The 27393-nt window shown below is 41.0% G+C and overlaps 6 non-coding genes and 9 pseudogenes across 6 annotated transcripts; 10 read left to right on the top strand and 5 right to left on the bottom strand.

Annotated features, from left to right (window-relative positions):
- The first annotated feature begins 382 nt into the window (after positions 1-382).
- Positions 383-491, top strand: LOC149938243 (U2 spliceosomal RNA; annotated as a pseudogene).
- A 1458-nt stretch (positions 492-1949) lies between these two features.
- On the top strand, positions 1950-2127 carry LOC149938242 (U2 spliceosomal RNA; annotated as a pseudogene).
- A 1959-nt stretch (positions 2128-4086) lies between these two features.
- Positions 4087-4205, bottom strand: LOC149938241 (5S ribosomal RNA). The gene has a single exon (XR_016481945.1). It is a non-coding gene; the product is annotated as a 5S ribosomal RNA (ribosomal RNA).
- A 1151-nt stretch (positions 4206-5356) lies between these two features.
- LOC149938240 (U2 spliceosomal RNA) lies at positions 5357-5459 on the top strand (annotated as a pseudogene).
- A 1619-nt stretch (positions 5460-7078) lies between these two features.
- Positions 7079-7256, top strand: LOC149938239 (U2 spliceosomal RNA; annotated as a pseudogene).
- Positions 7257-9219: 1963 nt separating this feature from the next.
- Positions 9220-9338, bottom strand: LOC149938238 (5S ribosomal RNA). Its single transcript, XR_016481944.1, has one exon. It is a non-coding gene; the product is annotated as a 5S ribosomal RNA (ribosomal RNA).
- A 2586-nt stretch (positions 9339-11924) lies between these two features.
- On the top strand, positions 11925-12104 carry LOC149938237 (U2 spliceosomal RNA; annotated as a pseudogene).
- A 1963-nt stretch (positions 12105-14067) lies between these two features.
- Positions 14068-14186, bottom strand: LOC149938236 (5S ribosomal RNA). The gene has a single exon (XR_016481943.1). It is a non-coding gene; the product is annotated as a 5S ribosomal RNA (ribosomal RNA).
- Positions 14187-16776: 2590 nt separating this feature from the next.
- LOC149938235 (U2 spliceosomal RNA) lies at positions 16777-16956 on the top strand (annotated as a pseudogene).
- A 1947-nt stretch (positions 16957-18903) lies between these two features.
- LOC149938234 (5S ribosomal RNA) lies at positions 18904-19022 on the bottom strand. Its single transcript, XR_016481942.1, has one exon. It is a non-coding gene; the product is annotated as a 5S ribosomal RNA (ribosomal RNA).
- Positions 19023-20171: 1149 nt separating this feature from the next.
- On the top strand, positions 20172-20330 carry LOC149938233 (U2 spliceosomal RNA; annotated as a pseudogene).
- Positions 20331-22114: 1784 nt separating this feature from the next.
- On the top strand, positions 22115-22305 carry LOC149938232 (U2 spliceosomal RNA). The gene has a single exon (XR_016481698.1). It is a non-coding gene; the product is annotated as a U2 spliceosomal RNA (small nuclear RNA).
- A 1959-nt stretch (positions 22306-24264) lies between these two features.
- On the bottom strand, positions 24265-24383 carry LOC149938231 (5S ribosomal RNA). The gene has a single exon (XR_016481940.1). It is a non-coding gene; the product is annotated as a 5S ribosomal RNA (ribosomal RNA).
- A 1148-nt stretch (positions 24384-25531) lies between these two features.
- LOC149938230 (U2 spliceosomal RNA) lies at positions 25532-25640 on the top strand (annotated as a pseudogene).
- Positions 25641-27098: 1458 nt separating this feature from the next.
- Positions 27099-27276, top strand: LOC149938229 (U2 spliceosomal RNA; annotated as a pseudogene).
- Positions 27277-27393: the final 117 nt, after the last annotated feature.

The following is a 27393-nucleotide window of genomic DNA, read 5'->3' as shown; positions in this document are numbered from 1 at the left end:
TTTATAGAACGCTCTATTCGCTTATAATAAATTTTTCCTAAATGGTCATTTAAACGCGTTTGACGTTTCACGTAGAATCTAGTACACTTAATACGTTATTTATGGTCCTATAAACCACCATTTAGATTTTTTTTCCATACGGCCCGGTAAAGTGGCCCACTCTACTGTCTCTAGCCGATGACCCCAAAAGTGCCAGTCCGGGCCTGGCGGTGTACCTCTATTTCACGGATTCAAGATATCGTCTTCTCCTTTGTTCGCGCGATGGCTACAAACGTTGTCATCTCCCACCAGGACCAACATTCGGTGACGTAATTATGAAATATTTGAAATGCTCGAATTCTCTCTTTTTACTTTGTTAAACAGTGACGGCTCCTAGCGGGTTATCGCTTCTCGGCCTTTTGGCTAAGATCAAAGTGTAGTATCTGTTTGCTCCTTTTTTCGAAGCCAAAGGCCGGGAACCGTATTTACCTGTATTGGGAAGTTTACTTACCTGCACTGCCGCTCCAGTCTCCTGCTGATCCTGTTCCGGTCCGTCTGTTCCTGAAATCCACAATCTTGGATCCACCACGAAAGGGATCGCTTCCCAGCGATTCCAGAAGTCCTCCAGCGATTCCGATGACCTCGGAGAGAGGCATCATGCCTCCTGCGCTACCGACGATCCTGAACCAGCAAGTTCCGGTTCCAGCTTTGGCTTCAGCTTCAGCTCTCAAGGCCGCTTCAGCCAGAGTTAAATTCGACGGAGTTGACGTGGAAGACGTAGCAAAAGCTTTGTTTAACCACGTCGAAGTGAAGAATGTTACCGTCTTCCAATTGGTCTCCAAGACCGAAGCTCAGATCACCTTTCGAGATGCAGCTAGTTTTCAGCGAGCCGTTGACAGCGGAATCGTCGTGGGTGACAAACAACTGGATGTCATCGGTGTAGTCGACCCAGTGGCGTATATCACTGTGAAGGATGCGCCGAGTTGGTGGGAGTTGGCTATATTTAAAAAATGGCTACGATCAAGCTGCGACGTCATCGCAGAATCTTGGGAGACTTACCAGGGCGGCGCTTTAAAAGATGTCCGAACCGGAACAAGGCGGCTGCAAGTTAAAGTCAAGGGTCCAATCCCGAACCTGATGACCATCAATGGGCATCGCATTCAGATCACTTACCGAGGCGTCCAGAGAATGTGTTTCTTTTGCCATAAAGACACTCATCAGGTTCGGGATTGTCCGAAAAAGAAGTCCAAGACTCGCCAGCCCCCAGAGTCCAACGGAGAAGTCATCCCAGCTCCCAGTAACTCGACAACTGCTCCCTTGGGGGTGATACTTACCAATGCCATCTCTCGAGAAGAAATCCTGAAAGAAAAACCATCACGCTCACCTGTAATACTTACCGAATCAAACGACTCCAGAACCTCCAACGAAAGCTTTTACTTGGCAACACCTTCTCCAAAGACCGTAGATCCTCCAGCCAAAATCTGTACCTTCGCCGACGCTCTGAAATCGCCACCACATCATGAACCTCAACCAGAAACTGAAAGCGAACCTGACTCCAACGAACATGACAGCCCCACAACCAGACCAAGATTCGATCCATTAGATTGGAATTATAACGAGGTGCCAGGCCTTAACCTACTAAAGAAAAACGAACTTCAAGCCCTCCTCGAAAAAATCAATGCCAGAGCCCCCACACGTTCAATTAGCCTAACCCGGACAGCAGAAGACCTCGTCGTAAGAATAACTGACCTCCTGAAAAACTATCCCAAAAGACGACGGAGTAGAACTCCAGAAAAAGAAATTAAAAAAGGAAAAATATGATTTAAATTTAATTTTTAAATTTTTAACATAGTTCTTTACTCGACTTTTATACCATGATCCTTTTTAAACGATTGTTCGCGCTAATTTAATTAATTAAACCGTGAACAAATATATAACAAATGAAAAATGTAAAAATGTAAAAAACGACAATCTTTTAATAAACAATTAAAAGTATCTGTTCTTATCAGCTTAATATCTGATACGGGTCCCATCGGGGCCCAAGATATTAAACTTATTTTTGGACGGCGGCGGAGTGGTCGGAGCTTGCTCCACCTCCGCCACGGGTCGGCCTGGTATTGCAGTAAATCCGGGATCGGCCCACTTCTCTCTTGAAATCAAAAATCAAACGCTCTTATAATGGCGCACTGCGCAACACAGTATTTCCGGGAAATGTTATTTGGCTGTCTTTATATATATTTCTTTATTATAATATATTGCCCCTCTGACGTCATAAGTGGTAAAATCCTTATTGTCGAATAGTTAATAATGAAGAATCGGAAAGATTCCAGTTTTTGAATTTTCTTTTACCTAGTTATACACTCTTTTTCGCGGTATTTTCACGGAGGATAGGAAGGGAGGCGAAGTAGGAGGGATGAATGGCGGCAAGATTGCGGCAGCTACGCTACGTCTAGCCGCCATTTTTCCGAAATTTTCCCGCCGCTAAGCTTCTTACAAGGATGCTGCCGCGTTCATCCCTCCTACTTCGCCTCCCTTCCTATCCTCCTTGGTATTTTCCTGGGCGCGTCCATGCTTGGTTTTCCCCCTTTCAGTCCTCTCCTCCATTATGGATACCCAAGGAGTGGATGCTAGACTCCCCGTTTAGGGCAGAGGCAATGGCCGACGAGCGGGAGGCAAGTAAGAGGGGTAAAATAAAGGCGCGAAAAGAGGTTGTTCTGTGTTATTCCTGTGGTTTTATTCGTAACCCAAGGTTCGTAAATCGTGCATGTTCTAAGTGGTTGGCTGAAGGAACCGGTTTTCATAACGTAAATTCGCGGGTTTCGGTATGGTGGGTAGAGACAGCGCGCCCCTCATTTTTAGGTCATTGGGTTCCAGCCAAGATGTTCCGCGTAAAGAGAAAACACGAAATAAGCCCCTCTCCATTTTTTCTCTCTTCCCGTCTTCCGTGGACAGTGAGTCGCCGCCGGGGGCCCGCCGCCCGCGGCAGCTACATTACCAAGATATAAAGTGGCAAGGCTTATTTTTGGTAAGTACAAAATCATTTATTATATATTGCTCTATAATTAACTATATTTGGAATTAAACATTTTTGTTCTATTTATCTCAAAGTCATGATTATTCCTAACATTAATAGTATTAAACTTAATATGATATATCTTTTGTTAAAGTAGATTAGGAATTTATAATTTTAATATTTATAGAGGAGTTCGGATTTAAAATGTTATATTTTTTTAATAATGATCTCAAAGATCTGACTTTTGAAATGTTTGTTACTTTTTCTAAGTATCAATAAAACATGACATTAAATTTATATTGTGCCAAGGTTCATTTTTATATTTTACATAAACTACATCACCTAAAACAATTAATAGATAAAAGTTAGCTATATTATTTTGTTTAAAAAATATATCTCTGTCTCCGTTTTATTATTTAATTTCGTGGTTTGTTTTGATATTTTGTATTTTTGGGTTACTCCCCTAATCCATGCGGCTGTCCCATGATAAAACCTTCTATAAAACATTTTCCAAAAGTCCTTTTTTAGATTCAACTATTTAAATTACATTTAAGATTAAAATTTAGAACAAAAAATATATTTCACAATTAGAATTTGTTAATAAAATTTTAACTTTGGACTTCATTCCAAAACCAGAAAAGGCCATTTCAGAGTGGATTTTACCGCGGAAATGTTTTTGTTTAGAGATAAACGTTAGTTAGTTAGTTAGTTAGTTAGTTAGTTAATTAGTTAGTTAGTTAGTTAGTTAGTTAATTAGTTAGTTAGTTAGTTAGTTAGTTAGTTAGTTAGTTAGTTAGTAAGTAAGTAAGTAAGTAAGTAAGTAAGTAAGTTAGTACTATTTTAAGTACAAGCCTTAAGTAGAATAAAATGAAAACCAATTTTCTCGCCATTTTATTTTGTTCAATTTTGATACTAACATGTATTTTATTCACGGAAAGATGCTGCCAGTTGTTAAAAAAAGGCCAAGAGTTGACCGAAATAATATTATCGTCTGGGCGAACTTTTAATTGCATAAAAAAGCAGCGTCAAAATGATAGGATGAAGGTATTTTCCTGTTAAAAGACGCAAATCCCATCCCGCGAAAATAAATGAGTAGCCAACGGCACGCGGTGTTCCCAGGTGGTCTCCCTCCCAAGTACTGACCGCGCTCGACGCTGCTTAACTTCGGTGATCAGACGAGAACCGGTGTATTCAGCGTGATATGGCCGTTGCCGCTAGAGTGTAATTGATAGCGGTGGACAAGCCGCGACTAGCCAGGTCCTGGTAGGTTGGTGATCGCCGAGGGCCACCGGCTGCATGCGGCTCCAATAGAACGTTCTATACACTCTTTTTAGAAACGTTTACTGGGCGCCGATATTATCGTACAGACAACCAACGAGCAAGCCCTTTACCGCAGAAATTTCATCCCCCCCCCCCCCCAAACCAGTTTTTTCATCACCCTCCCCGTAGACTGTAAGGTGATGGCGGTCGATTGGGAAGGCGCGTTTACGAATCTATAAAATTGGTGTGGTGTGCTTTCCCCCTTTGGAGTTCGGAGGAGGTGAAGGTTTGGCCGGTTTTTCGTCTTAGAGAAATATATTTATCTGGCAAACCCGTAAGAAATTGAGAGCAGTCAATTTTTATTAGTAGCGTAGTTGCTAGCCTAGGCTTCACATATTTCCGGCTTTGCTTTCCGCGCCTTTTTTCTTATTTTAAATGATTTTTGTAATAAATGTATGATGGCAAATAAGCAAAATTCTAGAAAATACTAGTCCCAAATCCACGTGTTTAAGATGAAACTTAGATCATGAAAATATCCTTAACCCCAAACATACTTCAACACCTAGGGTGCCTCCTACAACTCCTAAAAGGTACGTCTCTAAAATATTCATATAAAGACAGGACATAAGCCGAATTCTCTTAAACCAAAGAATAACAAAAGTTGTTAGTCCTGCTGAACCAGCTCTATAGTCTGTATGAAAAGTGACCGGTTATGGTCCACTTTTATAGAACGCTCTATTCGCTTATAATAAATTTTTCCTAAATGGTCATTTAAACGCGTTTGACGTTTCACGTAGAATCTAGTACACTTAATACGTTATTTATGGTCCTATAAACCACCATTTAGATTTTTTTTCCATACGGCCCGGTAAAGTGGCCCACTCTACTGTCTCTAGCCGATGACCCCAAAAGTGCCAGTCCGGGCCTGGCGGTGTACCTCTATTTCACGGATTCAAGATATCGTCTTCTCCTTTGTTCGCGCGATGGCTACAAACGTTGTCATCTCCCACCAGGACCAACATTCGGTGACGTAATTATGAAATATTTGAAATGCTCGAATTCTCTCTTTTTACTTTGTTAAACAGTGACGGCTCCTAGCGGGTTATCGCTTCTCGGCCTTTTGGCTAAGATCAAAGTGTAGTATCTGTTCCCAGCTATTTCGCTGAAATCTTGGCCGAAAGGCCGTTAAGCGAGTTTTCCAGCTTTCCAGCTAGTTCCTGCGATGCTGACTTACCTGCCGGTATCCTGACGTTCCTGTTCCTGTTCCTGCTTCTGAAGCTGCCGCTGCTGTTTCTGGTTCCGTTGCTGTTCCTGATTCCGCTGCTGTTCCTGGTCCTGGTCCTGCTGACACTTACCTGTGCTGCTGTTCCTGGTCAATACGCCGTATCCTGACTTGGCTAGTTTCTGCCATCACTTTTTGACGCCGTTCCTCCTTGGAACTTACCTTACCTGACGACCTCTCCACAGCCTATATGGCTGCCGAGGTGAAAAAACGGACTGCCCGGCTTGAAGTCGACGCCGGATTCCTGGACGTCGCTCGGACCTTCTACGAAAAACTTGGACCACAGTGCTTGGAGACTCTTCAACCTGTTGGTAAACAATGTTATCTACTTACCTTTACCACTCTGGCCTTCCTCCAACAAGCTGTCTCCTATGGGGAGCTGACCATCAATGATAAACCCTGCAAGATTACCAGCATCGAAGACGACGGTGTCTGGCTCACAATAAAGAACCTGCCCTCCTGGATACAGTGGGACGCAATACTTACCACGCTACGACAATATGGAACCATCAAAGCCCACCGACTGGATGAATACCCCGAATTAAAAGGTTTAAAAAATGGCGACCGATCGGTAAAAATAATTATGAGCAAAACTATCCCGAACGTCCTCTTTTTTGGACGTAGCAGGTCACTAATATATTATACAGGCGTCGTCAAAAAATGCTTTTTCTGCGACCAAGAAGGTCATAACTCCTCAACATGTGAACTCAAACGAGCCAAACAAGCAGAGCAAAACCAACCCAGGGAGGAAGGTCAGAAAGAGTCTCCAAAGGAGCAGCCCGAGCGCGTCCAGGAGTCACTCAACAACACTTCTGCTAAGGAGCAAGATTCAATAGCAGAAGTAGCAACACTACTAGAGGAACCACCCAGCGACCACCAGGAATCTCGGTCTAAAAAACACAAAGAAGACTTATATGTCAACCCGAAAGCTTTAGAAACTATCCACAACTATTCACAAACGCAACTTCAAACATTCAAAGAACACCTCGAAAATGAAGTGACCACGAACGACACAACCGAAGCCAGGAAACAGATGTATTTAAAGATCGTCAGCAAGGAACAGGAAAAATTCTCCAAAAGACGCATAAACAACTCTCCAGGAAAATCAGCCAAGAAGGGAAAGACCCAAAACGACGAGAATAAGACTTTCGCCAGCGCCATCAAATCCGTACCCGAACAAGATTTATATACAGAATACGTCACGTACTGAATTTTGTAAATATGTTTCTGATACATTTTTAATATATTTATTTTAAGTATATTTTAATGTATTGTTCATAATTTTTCGGTTACTTTTAATTTTAAATTCAGTTTTTATCTCGATCATCTATAGTGTTTTGTTTTAAAGTTTTTAAACTTTACATAACTCTTATTGTTTTAAACCCGGAAAAAAAATTATTATTAGTTATATGCTTAAACTTTATTACAAAGTATTCTTACCTCGTTTCACCATGAACTTGAATTTGTTCGCGATAATTTATTTAATTTAAAACGCGAACAAATATATAACAAATGTAAAAAATGTAAAAATGTAAAAAACGACAATCTTTTAATAAACAATTAAAAGTATCTGTTCTTATCAGCTTAATATCTGATACGGGTCCCATCGGGGCCCAAGATATTAAACTTATTTTTGGACGGCGGCGGAGTGGTCGGAGCTTGCTCCACCTCCGCCACGGGTCGGCCTGGTATTGCAGTAAATCCGGGATCGGCCCACTTCTCTCTTGAAATCAAAAATCAAACGCTCTTATAATGGCGCACTGCGCAACACAGTATTTCCGGGAAATGTTATTTGGCTGTCTTTATATATATTTCTTTATTATAATATATTGCCCCTCTGACGTCATAAGTGGTAAAATCCTTATTGTCGAATAGTTAATAATGAAGAATCGGAAAGATTCCAGTTTTTGAATTTTCTTTTACCTAGTTATACACTCTTTTTCGCGGTATTTTCACGGAGGATAGGAAGGGAGGCGAAGTAGGAGGGATGAATGGCGGCAAGATTGCGGCAGCTACGCTACGTCTAGCCGCCATTTTTCCGAAATTTTCCCGCCGCTAAGCTTCTTACAAGGATGCTGCCGCGTTCATCCCTCCTACTTCGCCTCCCTTCCTATCCTCCTTGGTATTTTCCTGGGCGCGTCCATGCTTGGTTTTCCCCCTTTCAGTCCTCTCCTCCATTATGGATACCCAAGGAGTGGATGCTAGACTCCCCGTTTAGGGCAGAGGCAATGGCCGACGAGCGGGAGGCAAGTAAGAGGGGTAAAATAAAGGCGCGAAAAGAGGTTGTTCTGTGTTATTCCTGTGGTTTTATTCGTAACCCAAGGTTCGTAAATCGTGCATGTTCTAAGTGGTTGGCTGAAGGAACCGGTTTTCATAACGTAAATTCGCGGGTTTCGGTATGGTGGGTAGAGACAGCGCGCCCCTCATTTTTAGGTCATTGGGTTCCAGCCAAGATGTTCCGCGTAAAGAGAAAACACGAAATAAGCCCCTCTCCATTTTTTCTCTCTTCCCGTCTTCCGTGGACAGTGAGTCGCCGCCGGGGGCCCGCCGCCCGCGGCAGCTACATTACCAAGATATAAAGTGGCAAGGCTTATTTTTGGTAAGTACAAAATCATTTATTATATATTGCTCTATAATTAACTATATTTGGAATTAAACATTTTTGTTCTATTTATCTCAAAGTCATGATTATTCCTAACATTAATAGTATTAAACTTAATATGATATATCTTTTGTTAAAGTAGATTAGGAATTTATAATTTTAATATTTATAGAGGAGTTCGGATTTAAAATGTTATATTTTTTTAATAATGATCTCAAAGATCTGACTTTTGAAATGTTTGTTACTTTTTCTAAGTATCAATAAAACATGACATTAAATTTATATTGTGCCAAGGTTCATTTTTATATTTTACATAAACTACATCACCTAAAACAATTAATAGATAAAAGTTAGCTATATTATTTTGTTTAAAAAATATATCTCTGTCTCCGTTTTATTATTTAATTTCGTGGTTTGTTTTGATATTTTGTATTTTTGGGTTACTCCCCTAATCCATGCGGCTGTCCCATGATAAAACCTTCTATAAAACATTTTCCAAAAGTCCTTTTTTAGATTCAACTATTTAAATTACATTTAAGATTAAAATTTAGAACAAAAAATATATTTCACAATTAGAATTTGTTAATAAAATTTTAACTTTGGACTTCATTCCAAAACCAGAAAAGGCCATTTCAGAGTGGATTTTACCGCGGAAATGTTTTTGTTTAGAGATAAACGTTAGTTAGTTAGTTAGTTAGTTAGTTAGTTAATTAGTTAGTTAGTTAGTTAGTTAGTTAATTAGTTAGTTAGTTAGTTAGTTAGTTAGTTAGTTAGTTAGTTAGTTAGTAAGTAAGTAAGTAAGTAAGTAAGTAAGTAAGTTAGTACTATTTTAAGTACAAGCCTTAAGTAGAATAAAATGAAAACCAATTTTCTCGCCATTTTATTTTGTTCAATTTTGATACTAACATGTATTTTATTCACGGAAAGATGCTGCCAGTTGTTAAAAAAAGGCCAAGAGTTGACCGAAATAATATTATCGTCTGGGCGAACTTTTAATTGCATAAAAAAGCAGCGTCAAAATGATAGGATGAAGGTATTTTCCTGTTAAAAGACGCAAATCCCATCCCGCGAAAATAAATGAGTAGCCAACGGCACGCGGTGTTCCCAGGTGGTCTCCCTCCCAAGTACTGACCGCGCTCGACGCTGCTTAACTTCGGTGATCAGACGAGAACCGGTGTATTCAGCGTGATATGGCCGTTGCCGCTAGAGTGTAATTGATAGCGGTGGACAAGCCGCGACTAGCCAGGTCCTGGTAGGTTGGTGATCGCCGAGGGCCACCGGCTGCATGCGGCTCCAATAGAACGTTCTATACACTCTTTTTAGAAACGTTTACTGGGCGCCGATATTATCGTACAGACAACCAACGAGCAAGCCCTTTACCGCAGAAATTTCATCCCCCCCCCCCCCAAACCAGTTTTTTCATCACCCTCCCCGTAGACTGTAAGGTGATGGCGGTCGATTGGGAAGGCGCGTTTACGAATCTATAAAATTGGTGTGGTGTGCTTTCCCCCTTTGGAGTTCGGAGGAGGTGAAGGTTTGGCCGGTTTTTCGTCTTAGAGAAATATATTTATCTGGCAAACCCGTAAGAAATTGAGAGCAGTCAATTTTTATTAGTAGCGTAGTTGCTAGCCTAGGCTTCACATATTTCCGGCTTTGCTTTCCGCGCCTTTTTTCTTATTTTAAATGATTTTTGTAATAAATGTATGATGGCAAATAAGCAAAATTCTAGAAAATACTAGTCCCAAATCCACGTGTTTAAGATGAAACTTAGATCATGAAAATATCCTTAACCCCAAACATACTTCAACACCTAGGGTGCCTCCTACAACTCCTAAAAGGTACGTCTCTAAAATATTCATATAAAGACAGGACATAAGCCGAATTCTCTTAAACCAAAGAATAACAAAAGTTGTTAGTCCTGCTGAACCAGCTCTATAGTCTGTATGAAAAGTGACCGGTTATGGTCCACTTTTATAGAACGCTCTATTCGCTTATAATAAATTTTTCCTAAATGGTCATTTAAACGCGTTTGACGTTTCACGTAGAATCTAGTACACTTAATACGTTATTTATGGTCCTATAAACCACCATTTAGATTTTTTTTCCATACGGCCCGGTAAAGTGGCCCACTCTACTGTCTCTAGCCGATGACCCCAAAAGTGCCAGTCCGGGCCTGGCGGTGTACCTCTATTTCACGGATTCAAGATATCGTCTTCTCCTTTGTTCGCGCGATGGCTACAAACGTTGTCATCTCCCACCAGGACCAACATTCGGTGACGTAATTATGAAATATTTGAAATGCTCGAATTCTCTCTTTTTACTTTGTTAAACAGTGACGGCTCCTAGCGGGTTATCGCTTCTCGGCCTTTTGGCTAAGATCAAAGTGTAGTTTCCGCTGCTGCTGTTCCTGAAAGAAAAAAAAAAACCCACCTGCTACGTACCTGCTACTCACCTGAAGCTGTATCTCCTGTGATCCTGCTCCTGTGAAGTCTCGTCTCTCCGCTGATCCTCTCATAGCCAGCATGGCTATGGAGGTAAGGAAACGAACCGCTCGCTTAGACGTAAGCGGTAGCTTCTTGGAAGTCGCTCAAGCCTTCCTCGAGAAACTTGGACCAGACAGTGTCGAAACACTGCAACCTGTTGGTAATACATCCTTTTTATTAACTTTTACGACCCTTGCATTCCTGCAACAAGCTGTCTCTTATGGAGAATTAATGGTAAACAACAAGCCCTGCAAAATCACGAGTGTAGAAGACGACGGCATCTGGCTTACCATAAAGCAGTTGCCTTCTTGGATTCAATGGGATTCCATTCTGACAACCCTGCGTCAATACGGGGAGATTAAAGCTCATCGCCACGATGAATATAAAGAATTAAAAGGGATAAGGAATGGCGATCGTGTAGTGAAATTGAAAATGAAACTAACTGTTCCTAATGTGCTTTATTTTGGACGGAGCAGGGCCCTGGTATACTATACCGGGGTTGCCAAGAAATGCTTCTTTTGTGAGCAGGAGGGGCACGTTGCCTCCACCTGCGAAAAAAAGAAAAACCAGAGGGCAGAGAAGAAGGAAAACGAAGACCGCGTGTTACCCCAAGATCCGGAAACCACCGCAAGTTCCACACGTACTCCTTTGGAGGTGGTAATCGTTAGCGCTACCACCCGAGAAGAAGACTTAAAAGAAAGCTCACCACGCATACCCTCAATACTTACTCAAGCAGACGACTCCAAATCCTCTGAAGAAAGCTGGACTTTAACATCACCAGAACCATACAAGAGAAACGCAGAACCTCCAGTCCAAACAAGCCAATACGCCGACGCCTTGAAATCTCCACCACATCACGATGACCTAGAACCCGAAAGCGAACCCGAATCCATTGACTCCGACAACAACTCCAGACCCCGATTTGATCCATCAGAGTGGAATTATACCGATCCGTCACAACTACATTTACATCTATTGAGGAAAACCGAACTTCAAGCCCTTCTTGCAAAAATCAACTCCAGAGCACCCACACGTTCACCCATCCTAACCAAACGAGCAGAAGACCAAGCGGCACAAATCATCGAACTTTTAAAAAATTATCCAAAGAGACGACGTAGTAAAACTCCAGAAAAAGAAGTGAAAAAAGGCAAAAATATGTTTTAAATTTAATTTTTAAAATTTTTAGCATAGTTCTTTGCTCGATTTTTTAACCATGTTCCCTTTATCTTTTAACGATTGTTCGCGATAAATTAAAATAATTAACACGCGAACAAAAATGACAAAATTGTAAAAATGTAAAAAAACGAAGCTTTTAATAAACAATTAAAAGTATCTGTTCTTATCAGCTTAATATCTGATACGGGTCCCATCGGGGCCCAAGATATTAAACTTATTTTTGGACGGCGGCGGAGTGGTCGGAGCTTGCTCCACCTCCGCCACGGGTCGGCCTGGTATTGCAGTAAATCCGGGATCGGCCCACTTCTCTCTTGAAATCAAAAATCAAACGCTCTTATAATGGAGCACTGCGCAACACAGTATTTCCGGGAAATGTTATTTGGCTGTCTTTATATATATTTCTTTATTATAATATATTGCCCCTCTGACGTCATAAGTGGTAAAATCCTTATTGTCGAATAGTTAATAATGAAGAATCGGAAAGATTCCAGTTTTTGAATTTTCTTTTACCTAGTTATACACTCTTTTTCGCGGTATTTTCACGGAGGATAGGAAGGGAGGCGAAGTAGGAGGGATGAATGGCGGCAAGATTGCGGCAGCTACGCTACGTCTAGCCGCCATTTTTCCGAAATTTTCCCGCCGCTAAGCTTCTTACAAGGATGCTGCCGCGTTCATCCCTCCTACTTCGCCTCCCTTCCTATCCTCCTTGGTATTTTCCTGGGCGCGTCCATGCTTGGTTTTCCCCCTTTCAGTCCTCTCCTCCATTATGGATACCCAAGGAGTGGATGCTAGACTCCCCGTTTAGGGCAGAGGCAATGGCCGACGAGCGGGAGGCAAGTAAGAGGGGTAAAATAAAGGCGCGAAAAGAGGTTGTTCTGTGTTATTCCTGTGGTTTTATTCGTAACCCAAGGTTCGTAAATCGTGCATGTTCTAAGTGGTTGGCTGAAGGAACCGGTTTTCATAACGTAAATTCGCGGGTTTCGGTATGGTGGGTAGAGACAGCGCGCCCCTCATTTTTAGGTCATTGGGTTCCAGCCAAGATGTTCCGCGTAAAGAGAAAACACGAAATAAGCCCCTCTCCATTTTTTCTCTCTTCCCGTCTTCCGTGGACAGTGAGTCGCCGCCGGGGGCCCGCCGCCCGCGGCAGCTACATTACCAAGATATAAAGTGGCAAGGCTTATTTTTGGTAAGTACAAAATCATTTATTATATATTGCTCTATAATTAACTATATTTGGAATTAAACATTTTTGTTCTATTTATCTCAAAGTCATGATTATTCCTAACATTAATAGTATTAAACTTAATATGATATATCTTTTGTTAAAGTAGATTAGGAATTTATAATTTTAATATTTATAGAGGAGTTCGGATTTAAAATGTTATATTTTTTTAATAATGATCTCAAAGATCTGACTTTTGAAATGTTTGTTACTTTTTCTAAGTATCAATAAAACATGACATTAAATTTATATTGTGCCAAGGTTCATTTTTATATTTTACATAAACTACATCACCTAAAACAATTAATAGATAAAAGTTAGCTATATTATTTTGTTTAAAAAATATATCTCTGTCTCCGTTTTATTATTTAATTTCGTGGTTTGTTTTGATATTTTGTATTTTTGGGTTACTCCCCTAATCCATGCGGCTGTCCCATGATAAAACCTTCTATAAAACATTTTCCAAAAGTCCTTTTTTAGATTCAACTATTTAAATTACATTTAAGATTAAAATTTAGAACAAAAAATATATTTCACAATTAGAATTTGTTAATAAAATTTTAACTTTGGACTTCATTCCAAAACCAGAAAAGGCCATTTCAGAGTGGATTTTACCGCGGAAATGTTTTTGTTTAGAGATAAACGTTAGTTAGTTAGTTAGTTAGTTAGTTAGTTAATTAGTTAGTTAGTTAGTTAGTTAGTTAATTAGTTAGTTAGTTAGTTAGTTAGTTAGTTAGTTAGTTAGTTAGTTAGTAAGTAAGTAAGTAAGTAAGTAAGTAAGTAAGTTAGTACTATTTTAAGTACAAGCCTTAAGTAGAATAAAATGAAAACCAATTTTCTCGCCATTTTATTTTGTTCAATTTTGATACTAACATGTATTTTATTCACGGAAAGATGCTGCCAGTTGTTAAAAAAAGGCCAAGAGTTGACCGAAATAATATTATCGTCTGGGCGAACTTTTAATTGCATAAAAAAGCAGCGTCAAAATGATAGGATGAAGGTATTTTCCTGTTAAAAGACGCAAATCCCATCCCGCGAAAATAAATGAGTAGCCAACGGCACGCGGTGTTCCCAGGTGGTCTCCCTCCCAAGTACTGACCGCGCTCGACGCTGCTTAACTTCGGTGATCAGACGAGAACCGGTGTATTCAGCGTGATATGGCCGTTGCCGCTAGAGTGTAATTGATAGCGGTGGACAAGCCGCGACTAGCCAGGTCCTGGTAGGTTGGTGATCGCCGAGGGCCACCGGCTGCATGCGGCTCCAATAGAACGTTCTATATACTCTTTTTAGAAACGTTTACTGGGCGCCGATATTATCGTACAGACAACCAACGAGCAAGCCCTTTACCGCAGAAATTTCTTCCCCCCCCCCCCCCCCAACCCAGTTTTTTCATCACCCTCCCCGTAGACTGTAAGGTGATGGCGGTCGATTGGGAAGGCGCGTTTACGAATCTATAAAATTGGTGTGGTGTGCTTTCCCCCTTTGGAGTTCGGAGGAGGTGAAGGTTTGGCCGGTTTTTCGTCTTAGAGAAATATATTTATCTGGCAAACCCGTAAGAAATTGAGAGCAGTCAATTTTTATTAGTAGCGTAGTTGCTAGCCTAGGCTTCACATATTTCCGGCTTTGCTTTCCGCGCCTTTTTTCTTATTTTAAATGATTTTTGTAATAAATGTATGATGGCAAATAAGCAAAATTCTAGAAAATACTAGTCCCAAATCCACGTGTTTAAGATGAAACTTAGATCATGAAAATATCCTTAACCCCAAACATACTTCAACACCTAGGGTGCCTCCTACAACTCCTAAAAGGTACGTCTCTAAAATATTCATATAAAGACAGGACATAAGCCGAATTCTCTTAAACCAAAGAATAACAAAAGTTGTTAGTCCTGCTGAACCAGCTCTATAGTCTGTATGAAAAGTGACCGGTTATGGTCCACTTTTATAGAACGCTCTATTCGCTTATAATAAATTTTTCCTAAATGGTCATTTAAACGCGTTTGACGTTTCACGTAGAATCTAGTACACTTAATACGTTATTTATGGTCCTATAAACCACCATTTAGATTTTTTTTCCATACGGCCCGGTAAAGTGGCCCACTCTACTGTCTCTAGCCGATGACCCCAAAAGTGCCAGTCCGGGCCTGGCGGTGTACCTCTATTTCACGGATTCAAGATATCGTCTTCTCCTTTGTTCGCGCGATGGCTACAAACGTTGTCATCTCCCACCAGGACCAACATTCGGTGACGTAATTATGAAATATTTGAAATGCTCGAATTCTCTCTTTTTACTTTGTTAAACAGTGACGGCTCCTAGCGGGTTATCGCTTCTCGGCCTTTTGGCTAAGATCAAAGTGTAGTTTCCGCTGCTGCTGTTCCTGAAAGAAAAAAAAAAAACCCACCTGCTACGTACCTGCTACTCACCTGAAGCTGTATCTCCTGTGATCCTGCTCCTGTGAAGTCTCGTCTCTCCGCTGATCCTCTCATAGCCAGCATGGCTATGGAGGTAAGGAAACGAACCGCTCGCTTAGACGTAAGCGGTAGCTTCTTGGAAGTCGCTCAAGCCTTCCTCGAGAAACTTGGACCAGACAGTGTCGAAACACTGCAACCTGTTGGTAATACATCCTTTTTATTAACTTTTACGACCCTTGCATTCCTGCAACAAGCTGTCTCTTATGGAGAATTAATGGTAAACAACAAGCCCTGCAAAATCACGAGTGTAGAAGACGACGGCATCTGGCTTACCATAAAGCAGTTGCCTTCTTGGATTCAATGGGATTCCATTCTGACAACCCTGCGTCAATACGGGGAGATTAAAGCTCATCGCCACGATGAATATAAAGAATTAAAAGGGATAAGGAATGGCGATCGTGTAGTGAAATTGAAAATGAAACTAACTGTTCCTAATGTGCTTTATTTTGGACGGAGCAGGGCCCTGGTATACTATACCGGGGTTGCCAAGAAATGCTTCTTTTGTGAGCAGGAGGGGCACGTTGCCTCCACCTGCGAAAAAAAGAAAAACCAGAGGGCAGAGAAGAAGGAAAACGAAGACCGCGTGTTACCCCAAGATCCGGAAACCACCGCAAGTTCCACACGTACTCCTTTGGAGGTGGTAATCGTTAGCGCTACCACCCGAGAAGAAGACTTAAAAGAAAGCTCACCACGCATACCCTCAATACTTACTCAAGCAGACGACTCCAAATCCTCTGAAGAAAGCTGGACTTTAACATCACCAGAACCATACAAGAGAAACGCAGAACCTCCAGTCCAAACAAGCCAATACGCCGACGCCTTGAAATCTCCACCACATCACGATGACCTAGAACCCGAAAGCGAACCCGAATCCATTGACTCCGACAACAACTCCAGACCCCGATTTGATCCATCAGAGTGGAATTATACCGATCCGTCACAACTACATTTACATCTATTGAGGAAAACCGAACTTCAAGCCCTTCTTGCAAAAATCAACTCCAGAGCACCCACACGTTCACCCATCCTAACCAAACGAGCAGAAGACCAAGCGGCACAAATCATCGAACTTTTAAAAAATTATCCAAAGAGACGACGTAGTAAAACTCCAGAAAAAGAAGTGAAAAAAGGCAAAAATATGTTTTAAATTTAATTTTTAAAATTTTTAGCATAGTTCTTTGCTCGATTTTTTAACCATGTTCCCTTTATCTTTTAACGATTGTTCGCGATAAATTAAAATAATTAACACGCGAACAAAAATGACAAAATTGTAAAAATGTAAAAAAACGAAGCTTTTAATAAACAATTAAAAGTATCTGTTCTTATCAGCTTAATATCTGATACGGGTCCCATCGGGGCCCAAGATATTAAACTTATTTTTGGACGGCGGCGGAGTGGTCGGAGCTTGCTCCACCTCCGCCACGGGTCGGCCTGGTATTGCAGTAAATCCGGGATCGGCCCACTTCTCTCTTGAAATCAAAAATCAAACGCTCTTATAATGGCGCACTGCGCAACACAGTATTTCCGGGAAATGTTATTTGGCTGTCTTTATATATATTTCTTTATTATAATATATTGCCCCTCTGACGTCATAAGTGGTAAAATCCTTATTGTCGAATAGTTAATAATGAAGAATCGGAAAGATTCCAGTTTTTGAATTTTCTTTTACCTAGTTATACACTCTTTTTCGCGGTATTTTCACGGAGGATAGGAAGGGAGGCGAAGTAGGAGGGATGAATGGCGGCAAGATTGCGGCAGCTACGCTACGTCTAGCCGCCATTTTTCCGAAATTTTCCCGCCGCTAAGCTTCTTACAAGGATGCTGCCGCGTTCATCCCTCCTACTTCGCCTCCCTTCCTATCCTCCTTGGTATTTTCCTGGGCGCGTCCATGCTTGGTTTTCCCCCTTTCAGTCCTCTCCTCCATTATGGATACCCAAGGAGTGGATGCTAGACTCCCCGTTTAGGGCAGAGGCAATGGCCGACGAGCGGGAGGCAAGTAAGAGGGGTAAAATAAAGGCGCGAAAAGAGGTTGTTCTGTGTTATTCCTGTGGTTTTATTCGTAACCCAAGGTTCGTAAATCGTGCATGTTCTAAGTGGTTGGCTGAAGGAACCGGTTTTCATAACGTAAATTCGCGGGTTTCGGTATGGTGGGTAGAGACAGCGCGCCCCTCATTTTTAGGTCATTGGGTTCCAGCCAAGATGTTCCGCGTAAAGAGAAAACACGAAATAAGCCCCTCTCCATTTTTTCTCTCTTCCCGTCTTCCGTGGACAGTGAGTCGCCGCCGGGGGCCCGCCGCCCGCGGCAGCTACATTACCAAGATATAAAGTGGCAAGGCTTATTTTTGGTAAGTACAAAATCATTTATTATATATTGCTCTATAATTAACTATATTTGGAATTAAACATTTTTGTTCTATTTATCTCAAAGTCATGATTATTCCTAACATTAATAGTATTAAACTTAATATGATATATCTTTTGTTAAAGTAGATTAGGAATTTATAATTTTAATATTTATAGAGGAGTTCGGATTTAAAATGTTATATTTTTTTAATAATGATCTCAAAGATCTGACTTTTGAAATGTTTGTTACTTTTTCTAAGTATCAATAAAACATGACATTAAATTTATATTGTGCCAAGGTTCATTTTTATATTTTACATAAACTACATCACCTAAAACAATTAATAGATAAAAGTTAGCTATATTATTTTGTTTAAAAAATATATCTCTGTCTCCGTTTTATTATTTAATTTCGTGGTTTGTTTTGATATTTTGTATTTTTGGGTTACTCCCCTAATCCATGCGGCTGTCCCATGATAAAACCTTCTATAAAACATTTTCCAAAAGTCCTTTTTTAGATTCAACTATTTAAATTACATTTAAGATTAAAATTTAGAACAAAAAATATATTTCACAATTAGAATTTGTTAATAAAATTTTAACTTTGGACTTCATTCCAAAACCAGAAAAGGCCATTTCAGAGTGGATTTTACCGCGGAAATGTTTTTGTTTAGAGATAAACGTTAGTTAGTTAGTTAGTTAGTTAGTTAGTTAATTAGTTAGTTAGTTAGTTAATTAGTTAGTTAGTTAGTTAGTTAGTTAGTTAGTTAGTTAGTTAGTTAGTAAGTAAGTAAGTAAGTAAGTAAGTTAGTACTATTTTAAGTACAAGCCTTAAGTAGAATAAAATGAAAACCAATTTTCTCGCCATTTTATTTTGTTCAATTTTGATACTAACATGTATTTTATTCACGGAAAGATGCTGCCAGTTGTTAAAAAAAGGCCAAGAGTTGACCGAAATAATATTATCGTCTGGGCGAACTTTTAATTGCATAAAAAAGCAGCGTCAAAATGATAGGATGAAGGTATTTTCCTGTTAAAAGACGCAAATCCCATCCCGCGAAAATAAATGAGTAGCCAACGGCACGCGGTGTTCCCAGGTGGTCTCCCTCCCAAGTACTGACCGCGCTCGACGCTGCTTAACTTCGGTGATCAGACGAGAACCGGTGTATTCAGCGTGATATGGCCGTTGCCGCTAGAGTGTAATTGATAGCGGTGGACAAGCCGCGACTAGCCAGGTCCTGGTAGGTTGGTGATCGCCGAGGGCCACCGGCTGCATGCGGCTCCAATAGAACGTTCTATACACTCTTTTTAGAAACGTTTACTGGGCGCCGATATTATCGTACAGACAACCAACGAGCAAGCCCTTTACCGCAGAAATTTCATCCCCCCCCCCCCAAACCAGTTTTTTCATCACCCTCCCCGTAGACTGTAAGGTGATGGCGGTCGATTGGGAAGGCGCGTTTACGAATCTATAAAATTGGTGTGGTGTGCTTTCCCCCTTTGGAGTTCGGAGGAGGTGAAGGTTTGGCCGGTTTTTCGTCTTAGAGAAATATATTTATCTGGCAAACCCGTAAGAAATTGAGAGCAGTCAATTTTTATTAGTAGCGTAGTTGCTAGCCTAGGCTTCACATATTTCCGGCTTTGCTTTCCGCGCCTTTTTTCTTATTTTAAATGATTTTTGTAATAAATGTATGATGGCAAATAAGCAAAATTCTAGAAAATACTAGTCCCAAATCCACGTGTTTAAGATGAAACTTAGATCATGAAAATATCCTTAACCCCAAACATACTTCAACACCTAGGGTGCCTCCTACAACTCCTAAAAGGTACGTCTCTAAAATATTCATATAAAGACAGGACATAAGCCGAATTCTCTTAAACCAAAGAATAACAAAAGTTGTTAGTCCTGCTGAACCAGCTCTATAGTCTGTATGAAAAGTGACCGGTTATGGTCCACTTTTATAGAACGCTCTATTCGCTTATAATAAATTTTTCCTAAATGGTCATTTAAACGCGTTTGACGTTTCACGTAGAATCTAGTACACTTAATACGTTATTTATGGTCCTATAAACCACCATTTAGATTTTTTTTCCATACGGCCCGGTAAAGTGGCCCACTCTACTGTCTCTAGCCGATGACCCCAAAAGTGCCAGTCCGGGCCTGGCGGTGTACCTCTATTTCACGGATTCAAGATATCGTCTTCTCCTTTGTTCGCGCGATGGCTACAAACGTTGTCATCTCCCACCAGGACCAACATTCGGTGACGTAATTATGAAATATTTGAAATGCTCGAATTCTCTCTTTTTACTTTGTTAAACAGTGACGGCTCCTAGCGGGTTATCGCTTCTCGGCCTTTTGGCTAAGATCAAAGTGTAGTATCTGTTTCCAATATCAGTTCTATACCGCGATCTTAGTCTAAGCCGAGAAGTGTTTATACGCCTTTAAGGCGAGTTATACGTGCCTGCTCGTCTACCTGCCAAGCTGATTCGGCATTCTACACCGACCCAGTTCCTGTGCCAGTTGAAGTTCCTGTTCCTGCTCCTGCGTTCCAGTCGCTGTTTGGCTCATCCCAGCGGTTCCTGAGTATCCGGTTTCCGCTTCGGCGGTCACCACCATCGTCGCCATGCCTGCCGTGTCGTCGCTGCCGTGTAAACCACAGTCCGAACCTTCATCCTCCAAGAAGGCCACGGCAAGAATCAAGTTCGACGGGGTCAATGTAGAAGATTTGGCTGTAGCTCTTTTCGACTGCATTGGCCCCAAGAGTATCACCGTCTTCCAGATGATTGGAAAAGCGGAATGCCAGATCACCTTTAAAGATGCTTTCTGCTACCAGAAGGCTGTGGATGCCGGCATTATTGTCGGTGACAAGCACCTCAACATCGTTGGAGTCGCCGATCCGGTTACGCAGATAACAATCAAGGATGCTCCCAGCTGGTGGGAGCTACCCTTTCTGAAATCTGCCTTAAAGAATTATTGTGAGGTACTCTCAGAAACATGGGAAACATTTCAAAAAGGCCCGTTAAAAGACATCCGCAATGGAAATCGGCGTCTAGAAGTAAAGATCAAGAGTCCAATCCCGAACCTGATGACCATCAGCGGGCATCGCATCCAACTTGTCTATCAAGGTGTCCAGCGAATGTGTTTTTACTGCCGTAAAGACAGTCATCAGGTTCGGGATTGCCCGAAGAAGAAAAAGAAAAAAGCGCAATCAGCTCCAGAAAATTCGGACATCCAAGGACATATTCCAGCCCCCGAAGACACTGGCAACTTACGAAACTCGACCCCAGCACCGCTGGCAGAACGGGAAACCGCTACCGATGCTGCTGACCATCAAGAACAGATGGACGAATCTGTACCAGAAGTAGGGTGTTTTGAGGGGGGTGAAGATGGCTGGAGTCTCTCTTCGCCAAAGTCTTCCCTTAAAACATCTGAATTGCCAAAAATGTCTAACGGCTACGCAAACGCTGTGAAGACTCCGCCACAGCGCACACCCATTCCAGAGTCATCTCCCAACTCGAAACACCCAGTATACGAGAGTCCGATCTACGAACGAGATTGGCAGTTTTCAGAAATGACCGATTGCGAAATAGAGAACTTTTGCCAACGTGCAGGAAACTTTGTCACGGAGTCACCTGAGCTACTCAGATGGCGTGAAGACTTCCTAACTGAGGCACGTCAAACTTTGCAAACTCGCAGGAAACGAGTACAGACTTCCCCATCAGGAACATTTACCAAAAAAGGGAAAAAATAGGCCCTTATGGTGATATGTAAATATGTTTTTAAATTACTTTCTTAGTTTTAAATACGCTTTTATTGTAAATTTTAACTTTACAATTTTAAAAGTTCTTGTTATATACATTTTAATAGTTTATTGTATGCTTAATATGAATAACTCACCTGATACGTACCGCGGAACCTGTTTACCCTGTAAAAGAAAAATCAAAATTATTTAGACCCTATTGTACCAAAAAAAAAACTTACCTGATATACTTACCTTCAAAACTGTAGAACCTGAAAAACAAAAAGAAAAAATTAGAATTGTATGCTTAAATTTAAATTAATTTATAGGATACTAATACCTGAAGTAAATTATATTTACTTACCTTTACTCGACATGTAGATAACTGTAAATAGTATTGTAAATTATCGCGTCTAATTTTATTCTTGGACCGACAAGTATTTTTACGCTCGTTTAGTGCTTTGCCTGATGTATGCAACAATCCCTTTTTTGTTTAATACAGTGTTCGCGATAATTTAAATTTTTTAATAACGCGGACACTTGTAACCTTGACAACGAATTTTAAATAAACAAATTCAGTATCTGTTCTTATCAGCTTAATATCTGATACGGGTCCCATCGGGGCCCAAGATATTAAACTTATTTTTGGACGGCGGCGGAGTGGTCGGAGCTTGCTCCACCTCCGCCACGGGTCGGCCTGGTATTGCAGTAAATCCGGGATCGGCCCACTTCTCTCTTGAAATCAAAAATCAAACGCTCTTATAATGGCGCACTGCGCAACACAGTATTTCCGGGAAATGTTATTTGGCTGTCTTTATATATATTTCTTTATTATAATATATTGCCCCTCTGACGTCATAAGTGGTAAAATCCTTATTGTCGAATAGTTAATAATGAAGAATCGGAAAGATTCCAGTTTTTGAATTTTCTTTTACCTAGTTATACACTCTTTTTCGCGGTATTTTCACGGAGGATAGGAAGGGAGGCGAAGTAGGAGGGATGAATGGCGGCAAGATTGCGGCAGCTACGCTACGTCTAGCCGCCATTTTTCCGAAATTTTCCCGCCGCTAAGCTTCTTACAAGGATGCTGCCGCGTTCATCCCTCCTACTTCGCCTCCCTTCCTATCCTCCTTGGTATTTTCCTGGGCGCGTCCATGCTTGGTTTTCCCCCTTTCAGTCCTCTCCTCCATTATGGATACCCAAGGAGTGGATGCTAGACTCCCCGTTTAGGGCAGAGGCAATGGCCGACGAGCGGGAGGCAAGTAAGAGGGGTAAAATAAAGGCGCGAAAAGAGGTTGTTCTGTGTTATTCCTGTGGTTTTATTCGTAACCCAAGGTTCGTAAATCGTGCATGTTCTAAGTGGTTGGCTGAAGGAACCGGTTTTCATAACGTAAATTCGCGGGTTTCGGTATGGTGGGTAGAGACAGCGCGCCCCTCATTTTTAGGTCATTGGGTTCCAGCCAAGATGTTCCGCGTAAAGAGAAAACACGAAATAAGCCCCTCTCCATTTTTTCTCTCTTCCCGTCTTCCGTGGACAGTGAGTCGCCGCCGGGGGCCCGCCGCCCGCGGCAGCTACATTACCAAGATATAAAGTGGCAAGGCTTATTTTTGGTAAGTACAAAATCATTTATTATATATTGCTCTATAATTAACTATATTTGGAATTAAACATTTTTGTTCTATTTATCTCAAAGTCATGATTATTCCTAACATTAATAGTATTAAACTTAATATGATATATCTTTTGTTAAAGTAGATTAGGAATTTATAATTTTAATATTTATAGAGGAGTTCGGATTTAAAATGTTATATTTTTTTAATAATGATCTCAAAGATCTGACTTTTGAAATGTTTGTTACTTTTTCTAAGTATCAATAAAACATGACATTAAATTTATATTGTGCCAAGGTTCATTTTTATATTTTACATAAACTACATCACCTAAAACAATTAATAGATAAAAGTTAGCTATATTATTTTGTTTAAAAAATATATCTCTGTCTCCGTTTTATTATTTAATTTCGTGGTTTGTTTTGATATTTTGTATTTTTGGGTTACTCCCCTAATCCATGCGGCTGTCCCATGATAAAACCTTCTATAAAACATTTTCCAAAAGTCCTTTTTTAGATTCAACTATTTAAATTACATTTAAGATTAAAATTTAGAACAAAAAATATATTTCACAATTAGAATTTGTTAATAAAATTTTAACTTTGGACTTCATTCCAAAACCAGAAAAGGCCATTTCAGAGTGGATTTTACCGCGGAAATGTTTTTGTTTAGAGATAAACGTTAGTTAGTTAGTTAGTTAGTTAGTTAGTTAATTAGTTAGTTAGTTAGTTAGTTAATTAGTTAGTTAGTTAGTTAGTTAGTTAGTTAGTTAGTTAGTTAGTTAGTTAGTAAGTAAGTAAGTAAGTAAGTAAGTAAGTTAGTACTATTTTAAGTACAAGCCTTAAGTAGAATAAAATGAAAACCAATTTTCTCGCCATTTTATTTTGTTCAATTTTGATACTAACATGTATTTTATTCACGGAAAGATGCTGCCAGTTGTTAAAAAAAGGCCAAGAGTTGACCGAAATAATATTATCGTCTGGGCGAACTTTTAATTGCATAAAAAAGCAGCGTCAAAATGATAGGATGAAGGTATTTTCCTGTTAAAAGACGCAAATCCCATCCCGCGAAAATAAATGAGTAGCCAACGGCACGCGGTGTTCCCAGGTGGTCTCCCTCCCAAGTACTGACCGCGCTCGACGCTGCTTAACTTCGGTGATCAGACGAGAACCGGTGTATTCAGCGTGATATGGCCGTTGCCGCTAGAGTGTAATTGATAGCGGTGGACAAGCCGCGACTAGCCAGGTCCTGGTAGGTTGGTGATCGCCGAGGGCCACCGGCTGCATGCGGCTCCAATAGAACGTTCTATACACTCTTTTTAGAAACGTTTACTGGGCGCCGATATTATCGTACAGACAACCAACGAGCAAGCCCTTTACCGCAGAAATTTCATCCCCCCCCCCCAAACCAGTTTTTTCATCACCCTCCCCGTAGACTGTAAGGTGATGGCGGTCGATTGGGAAGGCGCGTTTACGAATCTATAAAATTGGTGTGGTGTGCTTTCCCCCTTTGGAGTTCGGAGGAGGTGAAGGTTTGGCCGGTTTTTCGTCTTAGAGAAATATATTTATCTGGCAAACCCGTAAGAAATTGAGAGCAGTCAATTTTTATTAGTAGCGTAGTTGCTAGCCTAGGCTTCACATATTTCCGGCTTTGCTTTCCGCGCCTTTTTTCTTATTTTAAATGATTTTTGTAATAAATGTATGATGGCAAATAAGCAAAATTCTAGAAAATACTAGTCCCAAATCCACGTGTTTAAGATGAAACTTAGATCATGAAAATATCCTTAACCCCAAACATACTTCAACACCTAGGGTGCCTCCTACAACTCCTAAAAGGTACGTCTCTAAAATATTCATATAAAGACAGGACATAAGCCGAATTCTCTTAAACCAAAGAATAACAAAAGTTGTTAGTCCTGCTGAACCAGCTCTATAGTCTGTATGAAAAGTGACCGGTTATGGTCCACTTTTATAGAACGCTCTATTCGCTTATAATAAATTTTTCCTAAATGGTCATTTAAACGCGTTTGACGTTTCACGTAGAATCTAGTACACTTAATACGTTATTTATGGTCCTATAAACCACCATTTAGATTTTTTTTCCATACGGCCCGGTAAAGTGGCCCACTCTACTGTCTCTAGCCGATGACCCCAAAAGTGCCAGTCCGGGCCTGGCGGTGTACCTCTATTTCACGGATTCAAGATATCGTCTTCTCCTTTGTTCGCGCGATGGCTACAAACGTTGTCATCTCCCACCAGGACCAACATTCGGTGACGTAATTATGAAATATTTGAAATGCTCGAATTCTCTCTTTTTACTTTGTTAAACAGTGACGGCTCCTAGCGGGTTATCGCTTCTCGGCCTTTTGGCTAAGATCAAAGTGTAGTATCTGTTTGCTCCTTTTTTCGAAGCCAAAGGCCGGGAACCGTATTTACCTGTATTGGGAAGTTTACTTACCTGCACTGCCGCTCCAGTCTCCTGCTGATCCTGTTCCGGTCCGTCTGTTCCTGAAATCCACAATCTTGGATCCACCACGAAAGGGATCGCTTCCCAGCGATTCCAGAAGTCCTCCAGCGATTCCGATGACCTCGGAGAGAGGCATCATGCCTCCTGCGCTACCGACGATCCTGAACCAGCAAGTTCCGGTTCCAGCTTTGGCTTCAGCTTCAGCTCTCAAGGCCGCTTCAGCCAGAGTTAAATTCGACGGAGTTGACGTGGAAGACGTAGCAAAAGCTTTGTTTAACCACGTCGAAGTGAAGAATGTTACCGTCTTCCAATTGGTCTCCAAGACCGAAGCTCAGATCACCTTTCGAGATGCAGCTAGTTTTCAGCGAGCCGTTGACAGCGGAATCGTCGTGGGTGACAAACAACTGGATGTCATCGGTGTAGTCGACCCAGTGGCGTATATCACTGTGAAGGATGCGCCGAGTTGGTGGGAGTTGGCTATATTTAAAAAATGGCTACGATCAAGCTGCGACGTCATCGCAGAATCTTGGGAGACTTACCAGGGCGGCGCTTTAAAAGATGTCCGAACCGGAACAAGGCGGCTGCAAGTTAAAGTCAAGGGTCCAATCCCGAACCTGATGACCATCAATGGGCATCGCATTCAGATCACTTACCGAGGCGTCCAGAGAATGTGTTTCTTTTGCCATAAAGACACTCATCAGGTTCGGGATTGTCCGAAAAAGAAGTCCAAGACTCGCCAGCCCCCAGAGTCCAACGGAGAAGTCATCCCAGCTCCCAGTAACTCGACAACTGCTCCCTTGGGGGTGATACTTACCAATGCCATCTCTCGAGAAGAAATCCTGAAAGAAAAACCATCACGCTCACCTGTAATACTTACCGAATCAAACGACTCCAGAACCTCCAACGAAAGCTTTTACTTGGCAACACCTTCTCCAAAGACCGTAGATCCTCCAGCCAAAATCTGTACCTTCGCCGACGCTCTGAAATCGCCACCACATCATGAACCTCAACCAGAAACTGAAAGCGAACCTGACTCCAACGAACATGACAGCCCCACAACCAGACCAAGATTCGATCCATTAGATTGGAATTATAACGAGGTGCCAGGCCTTAACCTACTAAAGAAAAACGAACTTCAAGCCCTCCTCGAAAAAATCAATGCCAGAGCCCCCACACGTTCAATTAGCCTAACCCGGACAGCAGAAGACCTCGTCGTAAGAATAACTGACCTCCTGAAAAACTATCCCAAAAGACGACGGAGTAGAACTCCAGAAAAAGAAATTAAAAAAGGAAAAATATGATTTAAATTTAATTTTTAAATTTTTAACATAGTTCTTTACTCGACTTTTATACCATGATCCTTTTTAAACGATTGTTCGCGCTAATTTAATTAATTAAACCGTGAACAAATATATAACAAATGAAAAATGTAAAAATGTAAAAAACGACAATCTTTTAATAAACAATTAAAAGTATCTGTTCTTATCAGCTTAATATCTGATACGGGTCCCATCGGGGCCCAAGATATTAAACTTATTTTTGGACGGCGGCGGAGTGGTCGGAGCTTGCTCCACCTCCGCCACGGGTCGGCCTGGTATTGCAGTAAATCCGGGATCGGCCCACTTCTCTCTTGAAATCAAAAATCAAACGCTCTTATAATGGCGCACTGCGCAACACAGTATTTCCGGGAAATGTTATTTGGCTGTCTTTATATATATTTCTTTATTATAATATATTGCCCCTCT

This window comes from Leiobunum rupestre, chromosome 6 (assembly GCF_980474605.1).
Source record: "Leiobunum rupestre chromosome 6, qqLeiRupe1.1.hap1, whole genome shotgun sequence".
NCBI classification, from domain to species: Eukaryota; Metazoa; Arthropoda; class Arachnida; order Opiliones; family Sclerosomatidae; genus Leiobunum; species Leiobunum rupestre.
The sequence above is the reverse complement of the archived record's forward strand: the minus strand, read 5'-3'. Positions and strand labels throughout refer to the sequence as shown.